We start from the raw sequence: 13,971 nt of genomic DNA, 5'->3' as shown, positions 1-13,971 counted from the left end.
AAAAATGCAAATCATCGAAATAAAATAAACAAAGGTAAACGTTGATTCAAATATAATTCAAACAACCTCGTATATTCAGATCTACCATAGAGCACTTATGCTAATCTTTTGTTTTGACAAACAATTATTCTAAGTCCAGAATGAATTATTATGACATGTTTAAGCTGTCCGACAAGATTGTTAAGTATTCTTAGACGGTTTCTATAGCAATACTACTTAGCGTTAACTATAACCCTTGGTTTGTCAGACTGTTGTTGTAGCAATACCTCTCAGTGTGAACTATAGTCGTTGTCTATCCTACTCTAGCGTCTATCCCTTTAGTTAAATGAAACTCGCTCCTTATCTCTAAGGTAAACAAGTTAGAACATCACCATCCCAGATCTATTCCATTGCTCACGTAGATCTATCTTAATTCTCTCGAATCTAAGAATCAATATCTAGACAAAAGGTAAGACGCTCTTACATTGCCAAGACATGTTTCACCAAGACCCCAGGCAATCTCTCGAAGCTCTTACAGTGTCAAGGTAAAATATTCAAACAATGAACAAGACAGTCATGAGCAAAATCATAATTCATCATTCATAAAGCAGAAAATAATTGTCTAGGCAAAACAAAGTTTAACACCAAGTAAGACAGTCATGGTACTATCAAAAAGTCATCCAAGTATTATATTTTAATACAACCCTAAATATATAAAGAAATTAAGAACAAAATGAAGAACGACTCCCAAAACCGGGGGCTCTGTCGTGATAATTCTGATCAGCACCGCGCCTGTCTTGGTGATCAGCATCTTTCGAGACCTGACCACCGCTCTGCTACAGTCTGGCTATAAAGGACACCAAGGAAGGTCAGTTAGTAAACGGTGGGGAAGCACTGCAATTGCTCACTCACTCCTTCAGTAAAGCTCTAACTTTCTTCTCTATTTTCTTTGGCGGCTACGACTGGATATTTATAGAGTGGAATCTCCTAGGGTTTTGCATGAGTGGAAATTCCTTAAATAACCGTTGCTATCTTGTCCAGACTAACTGTCAGAATTTTCAGGGCTTGCTTGCACGTGAAGGAAGTCGTAAAGCTGGCTTGTGACATAGGCAATTTCGTCATACCCGCTTCAGACTTTCCAGATAAACGTTGCCTTGGCGAGATAAATATGCTCCTCACGTTCTTTATCTTCTCTATTCCATTGGCCCTTATGAATTTCGTTGTCGCGACTAAAATATTCTTCCTAAGTAAATTTCCTACATATACACAATCCACACAAGCCCTTTTCCTTAGCAACATCAGTTAAACCAAATAAATATTGCTGAAGCAAAACTTATCCACCACAAGCAAATATAACCTAAATGCAACTAAATGCTACTAAAATATTGTGCATACTTTGTTTAGACGAGCAATAACGTAAGTGAAAAGGCTAGAAATTGAGTCTTTTTATGGAGTTATCATTGATGCATAATTGGTGCAAACTCAATATGATCAATTGAACTTAATAGAAGAAAAAAAGGTTGAAAGCCATTCATCATGGTCAGCTTTACCAAAAACGAATGATTTGAGCACATTACAAGGTGCGCCCAAGAGTTTTCCAGGAAGGAGATCTTGTATTGAAAAAGGTCTGACCAATCCAAAAGGACTACAGATGGAAATGGATGCCAAATTGATAAGGGCCTTATGTCTTAAAGAAGGGTTTCTCCAGAGGAGCACTGATCCTGACTAAAATAGAAGGGCTGAAACTACCTAATCTCATTAATTCTGATGCAGTCAAGAAATATTTTGCTTAGGGTGAAAACCCAAAAGTGTGTCCTAAGTCGAAGCTAAAAAAAGGTTTAGAGTGAAAACTCGAAAGGGTGCTCTAAATGGAAAAATAATAAAATAATAACAAAAAATAAGGTGGGTCCAATATGAAAACCCAAAAATTGCGTCTTGAATCCAATGACGGATCCAAGTTGAAAACCCAAAAGGGTGGCTTGGATAATGATCCAATATTCGCGCAAGGGAAAGGTCCCGGATCAAGACAGTAAAGCTCCACGGCATCCGAGCCTTCTATAGACTTAACAAGTCAAAGGAACTTTGAACTCTCTTGAATGTTGTCAAATTTTTTAAATCCCTTTGACAAAAGCTATACTCAAAAGTCATCAACGGTGTATCAATTCAAAGGCGTCTGCATTGTCGAGATCTATGACTTCTACTTGTATTTCTTTTAGGTATTGGCTTTTCAGAACATTTTTCATGTATTCTTTATTCTTTTTCCTCATAAATAAATATAGTCATTTCTCTATAAAAATCAATTCCTTTTAAGTATCTTAGATTGAATTTAAATGAGAATGATTTATTCAATTTTAAAAAGATAATTGTGTATTATTGTAAAAAGGTTTTCCAAAAGGTACATGTGTTCGGAAGCCGTCAAAGGTTTTTTTTGCACCATACTCGAGATGATGGGTTCTAGTTCATTGAAAGGCATTGTTTAAATCAAGACTAGAAATAAACCTTGTTTTTGCAAGTTCACAGAGTGTATATCAGATTAAAGCCCGTTGAAGAATACAAGATCAAGAACCAGAAATTCAAGATTCCAGAATCAAGAGTCATCCGAAATGACCGTAAGAGATTGAGATTTCTCTCTAAACCCTAAAATCACATTACATATGCACTTTAGGCATACATAAAAACATTACATCCATAGTATCACATATATGCACAATTTTGCAGATTTTTGTCAGAATTAGTTTCAAGAATACTAAATTCAAAGGAATCAACAAATTGGAAACAATGTAGTCTATCCACCCACGATTTCAACTTCACAACGAAGGATATGGTACCCAAAATTTTTAACACAACTTCACAATGATTTCAACTTCACAACGAAGGATATCGTACCCAAAAGTTTCGACTTAACTTCACGACGAAGGAGTCACCTACGATTTCAACTTCACAACGAAGAATATCGTGCACAATAGATCAACTTAACTTCACAGCAAATGAGTCATCTGCAACAACAAGGAATTATCTCCCAGCCTAATTTACTGCATAGCTCAAGATGAGAAGGGTTATCTATCAACGAAAACTTTCGAGTTCGATTCCATTCAGCTCGAGGGCGTATCAACCGCATGGTAGCATCGAGGAACTACTTTCCGGTTGAATTTTCAAACCTAGATCTTTAAGCCAAGAAGAAAACCAAGGTTGACTACGGTTTGGAAACAATAAGCTACTTTCCAGTTCAGATATCGAACCACGATTTCAACTTCATAACGAAAGATATCGTGTTCATAGACATCTCAATATCGACTCAACTTTACGACGAAGCAGTCACCTGCAATACAGCTCAACAACAGGGAGTCATCCTCTATTCTTTAAGTCGAATCTCAACTCCGCAGTAGAGGATAGTCGATAAAAGATTCGACTGCAACATTGAGTCAAATTTTAAACTCAGAGATCAACAACTCTCACAGGAACATGCTTGTTTTCAAGTCCATCTGCACCGAACGAAAATTTGTCTTTTTACCTTTGGCCTATTTTAGATTCACGATAATAGGCAAAGAGGGGTAGTTGTAGTCACTCATTTTTGTCTGAGGTTTATCTAGTATATATATAATAATATAATGTAATTTTTGAAAACATATAATATATAACTTTTAGAAAACGTTTTTGAAAGCATATAATATATAGTTTTTTAAAAATTAGTTTTTGAAAATATATAATAGGGTTTTGAAAATATGTTTTTGAAACATATATTATATAGTTTTGAAAACACATAATATACATAGTTTTAAAAACGATTTTTAAAAATGTATATAATATAGTTTTGAAAACATATTTTGAAAATATATATATAGTTTTTTAAAAAACGATTTTTTGGAAACATATATAATCTATAATTTTTGAAAACATAGTATTATATAGTGTTTATTATATATTATTTATTATTTTATTTATATTATTATTTTATTTCTTTTATTTCTTGTTTTTTACAGGTCCAAAAGGTTCAAGGTCCAAATCAAAGTCCAGGTCCAGCAAAGGTATAGGGGGCCCAACCGGGTAGCCTAACCCAGAAAAACCCGACAAGGCCCAACTAAAATAGAGCAAGCCCAACAGTCAGAAGCCCAAGTCGTATGATCCAGTGAGCTAGGGTTTTGTCATAAGCTAAAGGCACCGCAAGACCAAATACACAGGATCGGCCAAGGGATCAATGGCCCAGATTGAAAAGTATCTAAGGTTACAATACCCTAGGAAACATATACCAACACGCGCCACCAACCACAAGGTCGAGGGCCATACAACAACTAGCCGAGAGTTTTGGCCACAAAGCAACCAACGTCGAAGAAAAACTCAAAAAATTGACCATGCAAAAGAATCACGCCAGATTCGGGATTGAACCATCCCAAATCTCGGCCAACAACCCCAATAACCTAAGTAAATCGAGAACGAGGATAATGTCCCCCAAAGTAGTCAGAAACAGCCCTGACTGGGGCTCTAAAAAAACCTGCATAGCCAAGACAACAAGAACAGCGAAAAGCATCGAAGCACTAAACCAAGCAAATCAAATCCACAAAAACAACCAAAAACCCAAATAACATTCGGTCAAGAGAAACCGAGTGCAACCATATAGCCAAAACACAAAAAAAAGCAAGTAGCATTCGAAAATAGCTAAATAAATCAAAAAGGGGTGAGATGGACATCGATTTAGGCTCGGATAAGGCAACAGTCGTTGGAAAGCTCACCGAAAATGGTAAAGTTAAAATATTTTTTTGTTAGATCTATTCCATTTGAGGTGTATTTCGGGTAGTTAGGCTTCAGTTCTGGGTTCGGAGAGCAGAAATGAAGCTTTTGAGGTAGGCTTACAGTTTTTCAGTCACTGTTGTCAGTGGCGGTCCGGGCGGTGGGGCTCCATCGGCGGGTGGCTGGCTCGTGGCCGGTTGGGGGAACTTAAAGAGAGCTTAGAGAGAAGGGAGATATTTGATTTTGAGAGAAATGTTTGAAATGTTATTTTTTGTGATTTGGGGAGTATATATAAGGAGGGCCTTTGTGTAAATATGAAAATTTTAAATTATTTCCGCAGTCCCTGCAGTTTTGATGCGTAATTCATTTTGGTCACCTACTGTAAGTTTTCCTTTGAATTTCAAATTTATTCAATTTAATTCATATTTATAATTTTATAGTTATGTAATTTTACACCCTAACTTCTTGTTTTTATTCTTACAGTCTTTAGTTAATTTTAATTTGATCATTAATCTTTAATTCTTTTCAATATGGTCGTTTTTAGTCAAATTTCCTTTTAATTTTATTTTTTTATTTAACATTAATTTGATTTATTTTATTTTTCAATGGTAAGTAATTCAGATCGAATATTTAATTTTCAATTTAACTTACAATTTTCACAATTAAGGCAACCGAAAAAATTAAAATTGATACCGAAAGGCAGTGCAAGGCTGCTAATCCTTCATTGACTGTAACTGACTCTCGAACCCGACATATTTCTGGTAAAACACATATCAGGTAAGATGATCGATTGAGGTGTCCGATCAACTTAATTTTAAAAACAAAATGATCGGTGCTGGCTCTAACATGATCAAATTAAGTCGAAGCCTGATTCCGGGGCCACCCAAATGACGGTTACGACACAACGCATAAACACGCAAAACATTATTATTTTATATATTTAATATTAATATATTATTTTAGTATCATATTAATAAAATAATATTTATTGATAATTTTAATAATATAATATTATATCTTATTGTTATAATATTATTATTATAATATATGATATTATATGTTTATTTTAATAATATGTAATAAATTATTAATAAAATTAATATTATTTATTATTTTCATAAAAATAATATTATTGAATTGTTGAATATTTAATATATACTTCTTAAAATATAATATTATATTCTTATTTTAATATTATAATTTCTAATATTTTAAGAAATAATTAATAAAATTAGTAATATATTATTCTTATTTTAATAAATTATTAATATAATTTATAATAATTTTATTTTAATAAATATAATAATTGTAATATTTTTATTTATAAAATTGTAGACATAATATTTTAATAATATTATTGACATAAATAATATTAAATAAGTTATTCTAGTATTTTTAAAATAATATTATTAATTTGTTAATAAATAATATTATTATTAACTTTTATGTTTATAATAAAGAATTTTTAAATAATTTACCAACTAGTGGAAAATAAATTACACAACATCATCCAAACACCATAAAATTATTTCCAAAAAATGTAATTCATTTTTCAGAATCTGAATTCCATGAAACAAACTGACCCTAAGATAATGTAGTCTTGAAAGAAATAAAGTAAAAATATTTTTTTGAACATATTCTACATTAAGTAGGTTCTTATCTACTATCATTGTCCACGCTTTTCATAGGGAAAATTCTATAATATTGATTTCATTCAATATTATCGAATGTATTTTTAAAAAAATAAATCATTCAAAATATTAACTTTTAGTTGATTGAACTTATTCAACATGTTACCAAACAGAGCCCAAGACTCCTAATGTTTTTGTTTTAAATAAATTAGCTCTGGACAAAGCAACAAAAGCCTTTATTTTATTGTCAAAAGGGAGAGTGAAAGATAGAAATTAATATCATAAAACTAGATAATCACTTATTGATAGGTTAAGCTATAGAGTACCCATATCAAAGCTCTAGCATAATATTTATTGATAGGTTAAGCTGTAGATCAGCCATGTACTTGGGTTTGGCACCCTAAATATTTTAGTGAATATATGTTTACATGCCTTAGATAAATCATCTAGTTTCAAGCTTCATTTTTCTCTAAGCTATAGACACGTCAGATTGCCTAGAAACATAAAAGTTTTGAGGATTTTACAAACCATTAGAGATGGACATCTAAGTGAAAATGGAACATATAACCAGGATGACAAGACATTTACATGGAAAAGAAGTGCTCAGCATGCAAAATGGAATAAAACGATTAACACGTTCCTTAATTCAAATGAGTAATAGGAAGAAGGAAAAATGCCTAAAAGTGATAAACCAACCACACTAACAACATACTAAATTAACTTATTGGGGCACGAACCAAGTGACCCTAGTGGTTAAATGGATGGTTGTCATCTCTAGAGGTCTCAGGTTCGAGCACAAAAGACAACTAAGTATTTAGGCGTTTATTATCAAATGGTTGGGAATCTTTAGAACATTTACTACCACTTGTAATCACCCTAAAATAACTTATTGGGAAAAGTATTATAAAAAATAGATTATAATTTAAAATCTTTATTTCAGTTAGGTTCTGTTGAATGATGTAGTTGTTAGCAGATGTGTGCAGTTAGGAAAGCTGTTAAGGGCAGTTATTAAGTGTTAGTTGTTAGCTGTTGAGTAGTTATAGTTGTTTGCTGTAATCTCTTGTATATAAGCAGTGTTGTAGTTCAATAAATGATATGCATCTTGGTTTTACATTTTCACCATTATAGTTACTTCCTCACATGATATCAATCACCATAAGTTCATGGAGCCTCGTGTTTTCTTGCTGCGTAACTCAGGGCGTTCTTGTTAGTTATCGTGCTTGTTAGGTGTGGAAGGTGGTTGCTCAATAGTTCGGGTATGATGTTTCTATTTGATTAATGGATCTTTATGTGTTTCTTTTTTGTTTTTCTACTGAGTGTTGTGATTCGATGTTCACTAACAAGAAAATCAATGTGGTATTGGATGAAACAAAATTTCTTGTTGTGGAAACAACAAGTTTTACTTACTATTCGCAGTCATAGGCTTGAGCATCTTCTCACCGATGGTATGCAATCTCCATCGGAGATGATTGTTGATGAAGATGGTAGTCTTGTTCCCAAAGAAGCTTATGATGATTTTGTAGCCCATGACAGTGTAATAACATCGTGGTTACTTTCTACCAATAGTCCACATCTTTTATCTCATTTTGTGGGAGCTGAAACAGTTGCATCGATATGAGCTACGGTGTTGCAATACTTTGCAACTAGGTCTTCAACCTCGGTGATGAGTTTACATTGTAAAATTCAGTCTCTCAAGAAGGGAGAAGACAATATGCGGGTTTACATTGCCAAAGTCAAAGAAATCTGTGATGCATTGGCTTCATGTGGAAGCCTGATTCCTCTTGTAGGACATATTGTCAGCATTTTGAAGGGGTTACCGCGTGACTATCAGTCGTTTATGGTTGTTATTACATCGAGTGGTGACATGTTACCCTTAGATAATGTTTGTACCATGCTTATAGATGCAGAAATTCAGATCGTTGGTTTTGCTGCTCAAGAAGAAACTGTGATAGTTACAGCTCATCTTGCTCGTAGGGCTAGTTCAGGTGATTACTCTAAACGATCTTATTCGAACTATGATAGAGATCATATGACCACTTCTCGGTCATATGGTAGGTCTGGTGGTCGAGCATGTCTAGGACGAGGTAGGCCGCGTGTTCAGTGTCAGCTTTGTGGGTAAGATTGGGCACTTAGTTGATCGTTGTTGGCACCGTTATGATGAAGCATTTCATATTATTAGTAACAATCAACCCAAATATGATGAAGAACTTGTTCAAGCTTACACTGCATCGTATGATAAGTTTACTTTTATAAGTTCTTCGAAGGGTTCTCGTATTCATGCTTCGGCCAGTTCTGATGCATTAGTGGCTGAGCAAGATCAGTGGGTTGTTGACTCTGGAGCTACTCACCATGTCACTCCAGATCTAGATATTATAACTCGCAAAACTGGTTGCAGTGGTCCAGGTAAGCTAGTTGTGGGTGATGGTGTTTCTTACCTGTTGATTTGGTTGGTAGTACGGTCATGAAGTGTGCTTCTAGAGTACTGCTAGTTAATGATTTACTCCATGTACCTGGCATAACACAAAATTTGTTATCTGTGTCTAAGTTTGCTAGGGACAACAATGTGGTATTTGAATTCTATGCACAAGGTTATTGTGTTCGTGATGCAGTTAATAGAGAGATGTTTCTTCAAGGAAGAATGCAAAAGGGACTTTATGTGTTTCCTAGTACCACTATGTCAAGTGTTTGTAAAAATGCCTGTGTAAATTTTGATGTGGCTGGTGATGTTTACAGTCATTGGCATAGAAGATTAGGGAATGCAACATATGATACAGTTGCTAGTGTATGCAAAACTATTGATGTTCAAGTTAATAAATATATGAAGAAGATTTGTGAAGCGTGTTGCATTGGCAAAAGCTATAAATTACCTTTCTTTCATTCCAAGTATGTGTATACTGAACCCTTTTAACTTGTGTACACTGATATATGGGGACCAACTCATGTAGCTTCAAAAGGATGTTACTATTACTTGTCGTTTGTTAATTCTTATTCAAGACACACTTGGGTTTATTTTTTGAAAGCATAATCACAGGCAGTAAATACGTTTAAGTTGTTTCAACGAATGGTTGCAACTCAGTTCAGGCTATCTGTGAAGGTTGTGCAAAGTGACTGGGGTGGAGAGTATCGTAGTCTATCATCTGTGTTGTTAAAAGAAGAGATTGTACATCGTGTTACTTTCCCTCATACATCCGAGCAGAATTGTGTGGTTAAAAGGAAGCATCAACACATCATTGAGCTTGCTTTGGTTTTAATAGCACAAGTTATTGTGCCTTTGCGTTATTAGTATTATGCAGCTGTTACAACAATGTTTCTTATCAATCAACTTCATACGAGGGTCTTGGATGGGCTTTCACCTTACGAAAAATTGTGGGGAAAGAAGCCAAAATATGATTTCATGAAAGTCTTTAGATGTAAATGCTTTTTTAACTTGAGGTTGTTTCAGCAACACAAACTTGAATTTCGTTCCCAGCCATGTACATTTCTTGGTTACAACCCTCAGCGCAAAGGCTACATGTCTCTAGCAGCTAGTGCCAGAATATATGTTTCTAGACATGTAATTTTTGATGAGTTTATTTTTCCATTTGTAGGGGTTGAGGGATCGAGTAATACATCTGTATCTAATAAATAGAAGTATGTAGAACTTGAGGTTATCACTGATATGAGGTAATTTCAAATCAACATGGCAGGTGTAGGTCATGGAATTTATTATGGTGATATGAATCAGGTTGGGTTGAATGAAGGTGTTCAACAGGAAGTAGTTAGTGCATGTGAAGGCAGTATCGATAGAAACTTTACTCATATGGGTCAGGTCACAGTAGACATGGGTGAAACTTCCTGAGAAGTTGTAGTTCAATAAGATGAAGGTGAAGAAGGTGGTGAAGTTGGTACAGCTGAAGCTGTTGAACCAGCAAGGTAAAGGCAATCTGTGGCAGTGACTAATTCATTTGACAATGTTGCTCCTTTAAGAGATGGCAATGATGCAAGCTCGTTGAATGGACATTCGATCCTGGCAAGAAGTAAGTGTGGAATATTTAAGCCTAAGTTGTATTTGGCTAGCTATGATGACATGGAACCCCTGAATATTTATGAAGCACTTCAGTTTCCTCATTGGAGAGCAGCAGTGCATGCAGAGGTTGAAGCTTTAAGAAAGAATGGTACATGGACCCTAGTGAAACTACCTGAAAGACGGTCAGTGGTGGGGTGTAAATGGTTGTTCAAATTGAGAAAAAACCCTGATGGTTCTATTAGGAGGTATAAAGCTAGGTTAGTAGCTAAAGGTTTTTCTCAAGTGCCAGGACATGATTTTGGTGAAACATTTAAACCGGTTGTCAGATTTGCAACGTTGAATGTAGTTTTTTCATTAGCTATTATGAATGGCTGACAGTTATGCTAGGTGGACGTAAACAATGCGTTTCTACATGGTGATCTGCATGAAGAGGAGTTCATACAGCAACCACCTGGGTTTGAGCAAGCTGTTGTTGATGGTAGTCCCTTGGTGTGCAGGTTAAAAAAGGCGTTGTGTGGTTTACGCCAAGCCCCTCGAAACTGGCATGACAAACTGAAGAATTGTTTAGTTAAGATTGGGTTTAAATAATCTTCAGCTGATACATCGCTATTTGTTCATTGGAAAGATGGTCAATGTGTTTACATACTCATGTATGTTGATGATATAGTGTTGACTGGAAGCTCGAACAGGCAGATTGAAGAAGTAGTGAGACTGCTTGGGAGTGAATTTACCCTGAAGGATCTTGGTGATCTATAATATTTTTTGGGAATATAAGTTAAGCGTTGTGGTAGCTCATTAATTCTTAGTCAAAGGAAGTTTATCCTAGAGCTGTTCATGAAGACAAAAATGAGCACTGCCAATCCTGCATCTACACCCATGCTTGTGTTTGCTAAGTTGAGTCAAGGTGCGGGGGTGTTGATTCAGGATGCCTATGAGTATCGAAGCATTGTAGTTGCATTGTTATATGCTTGTCACACTCGTCCAGACATTACCTTTAGTGTTAATAAGGCAGCACAGTACATGCATGCTCCAAGACAAGAACATCTTGTTGTAGTTAAGAGAATTTTGAGGTATTTGGTGGGAACGATTAATCATGGCTTGATCATAGCACCTGCAGTGGCAGGATTCAATGTAGTAGCCTTTGCTGATGTTGATTGGGCTACAAACACTGATGACCACAAGTCTGTCTCTGGTTAATGTGTGTTTGTAGGTGATAATCTTATGATGTGGAACTTGAGGAAACAAAAGTCAATTTCTAGGTCGACTATGGAGGCTGAGTATAGAAGTGTTGCAGATGTTACTGCTGAAACAACATGGGTGGATGCTCTTCTGAGTGATTTGGGTGTTGTAAGGCAGAAAGTTCCAATAGTTTAGTGTGATAACAACAGTTCTGTAGCCATGACAGCTAATCATGTCCATCATGCAAAGAGTAAGCATGTAGAGTTTGATGTTCACTTTGTTCGTGAGAAGGTGGCTTTGAAGCAAGTGTTGGTGAACTATGTGCCAGGAAGTCATCAGGTTGCTGATGGATTCATAAAGCCTTTAACTCCTGCTCGGTTTGAAGTGTTTAAAACCATGGTGAATGTGCAGTCTTTTCTTGGGGAGAAAGAAGAAGAAGTAGGGAGAATGTTGAATGATGAAGTTGTTAGCTGATGTGTACAGTTAGTTGTGCAGTTAGGAAAGCTGTTAAGGGCAGTTATTAAGTGTTAGTTGTTAGCTGTTGAGTAGTTATAGTGGCTTGCTGTAATCTCTTGTATATAAGCAGTGTTGTAATTCAATAAATGATATGTATCTTGGTTTTACATTTTCACCATTATAGTTACTTCCTCACATGTTCAATGGTTACCTCCTGACTACGATTCAAAACACCTACATAACCAAGTCGAAGAATAATCACTTTTCCTAGCAACAGGTTACGAGCATCAGTACCTTATATTCAACTGGTTCATTATGAACCAAAACTAATAAGAAAACTAGAACATCTTATACATAAGTTCATAATTTGAAATAGAGATTTTGACATTGAAAGATGCACCTTTGCAATAACACCAATAGTCCTGTAACCTGTCAGGTAGTAAAAAATTAGCAAGACTATTAAATTAAATACATGGCATCTCAGTGCAGAAGTGAGATGTTGATTAGGGCTATAAATTAGATGAGACAAATTGCAAGTTACTTAAGATCGACTCAGTCAAGGCTCGAAAATACTCAAGTTGAAGGGACTCATCTCGAGTTCTTAATGAGCCGAAACGAGCTACTTGATACTCGACTCGAAATGAGTATTAATAATTTATTTTTAAAAAAAATTAAATTATTAGTAATATTAATATTTATGTGTTGATTTTTTTTAAATACAATAAAATTTTCATGTATTTAAGATTCAGGTTCAAGTTTGATGTTTCAATCGAGTTAAGTTTAAGAAAAAAAATTCATTTCGAGCCTTTTCAAGCTGCTCACGAGTTTTAGTTTAGAATTTCGAGTTCGAGTCGAGCTTGAAAATTTTAAGTTCGTGAGTTTTCGAGTTGAGTCAAGTTCCATTTTAGAGTTTTCGAGTCGAGTCGAGTTCAGTAATACTCGAGCTTCGACTCGGCTCGTTTACACCGATGATAGTAGAAATACCATCAGGATCAGCATTTCCAGCAATTTGAAGCGCATCTGAGTTTGCTAATTCTGAATTTGCTAATTCTGAATTTGCTGGAGTGACAGCAAGAATCAGACGGCTTGGCTGTTTAATATACAACATGATCATTGTTTTAATCCGAGCTTCAATGTCCGAGGGCTGGTCACCCACAGGAACCTCTGTGATTCCAGGAAGATCTACGAGAACAGGGTTTTAAATAGCGTTCGTGGTCACATTTTCGGTCGCGTCGCATTTATCATGGTTATGGACATAACGGATGCCATAGCATTCACTGCGGGTGTCGCGGTCGTGATTTTTTTTTAAATTTTGCACAACTTATCTTATAAAACAATAAAAATAATTATAATTATAAGGAATCATTTTTTAAAGATTTTTAAAATGTTTTCTCAGCGAAATTGACATATATATAATATAGTTTAACCAAATAAAAGACTTTAAAAATCCGATGATAGGATAAGATAATTAATTAACGATGAAATGTTTTTTAATATTTTTATGTTTTTTTTCTGTTTGGTCTAAATATATAAAATTAACATGAAAATTTTTTAACTTTAATATTATTGTGTGTCCTATTTAAGAACTATAAACTCCAATCTATAACATTTAAACTCTAAAATATAAACCTTAAATTCTAAAATGCTAACTCATACATTTTAAATAAAATATATGACAATATTAGAAGTTTAGAAACTAGCTTGTAAAACAAATTTTCATCAGTGATGCATGAAATAATTTTTCTCATTTTACTTTTTTTAATATAACTCATTTGGTTTAGAAGTTTTTCAGCTCTTCCCAGTTCCCATTTCTCTCAAACCCATCTTCTTCGTTTCTTCCCATCCTCATTCCCCAGTTCAATTTTTTTCAGTTTTCAACCTACTCATTTCACTCTTCCATGTTCAAAACCTCAAATCTCCACTAGTGAAGATTACATATTCTATACGGTTTGAAACCCTATTTCACTCTTTTTTGTTTTTCTATACGATTGAATG

General features: G+C 34.7%; 1 long non-coding RNA gene across 1 annotated transcript; it reads right to left on the bottom strand.

Moving 5' to 3' along the window:
* Positions 1-12,208: 12,208 nt before the first annotated feature.
* Positions 12,209-13,156, bottom strand: LOC120114280. Its single transcript, XR_005515375.1, has 3 exons — positions 12,961-13,156; positions 12,377-12,405; positions 12,209-12,281 (listed from the first exon to the last, which is right to left on the bottom strand). It is a non-coding gene; the product is annotated as an uncharacterized LOC120114280 (long non-coding RNA).
* Positions 13,157-13,971: the final 815 nt, after the last annotated feature.

This window comes from Hibiscus syriacus, unplaced genomic scaffold (assembly GCF_006381635.1).
Source record: "Hibiscus syriacus cultivar Baekdansim isolate YM2019G1 unplaced genomic scaffold, ASM638163v2 tig00110221_pilon, whole genome shotgun sequence".
In the NCBI taxonomy this organism is placed as follows: Eukaryota; Viridiplantae; Streptophyta; class Magnoliopsida; order Malvales; family Malvaceae; genus Hibiscus; species Hibiscus syriacus.
This window is presented reverse-complemented; position numbering and strand designations above follow the sequence as displayed.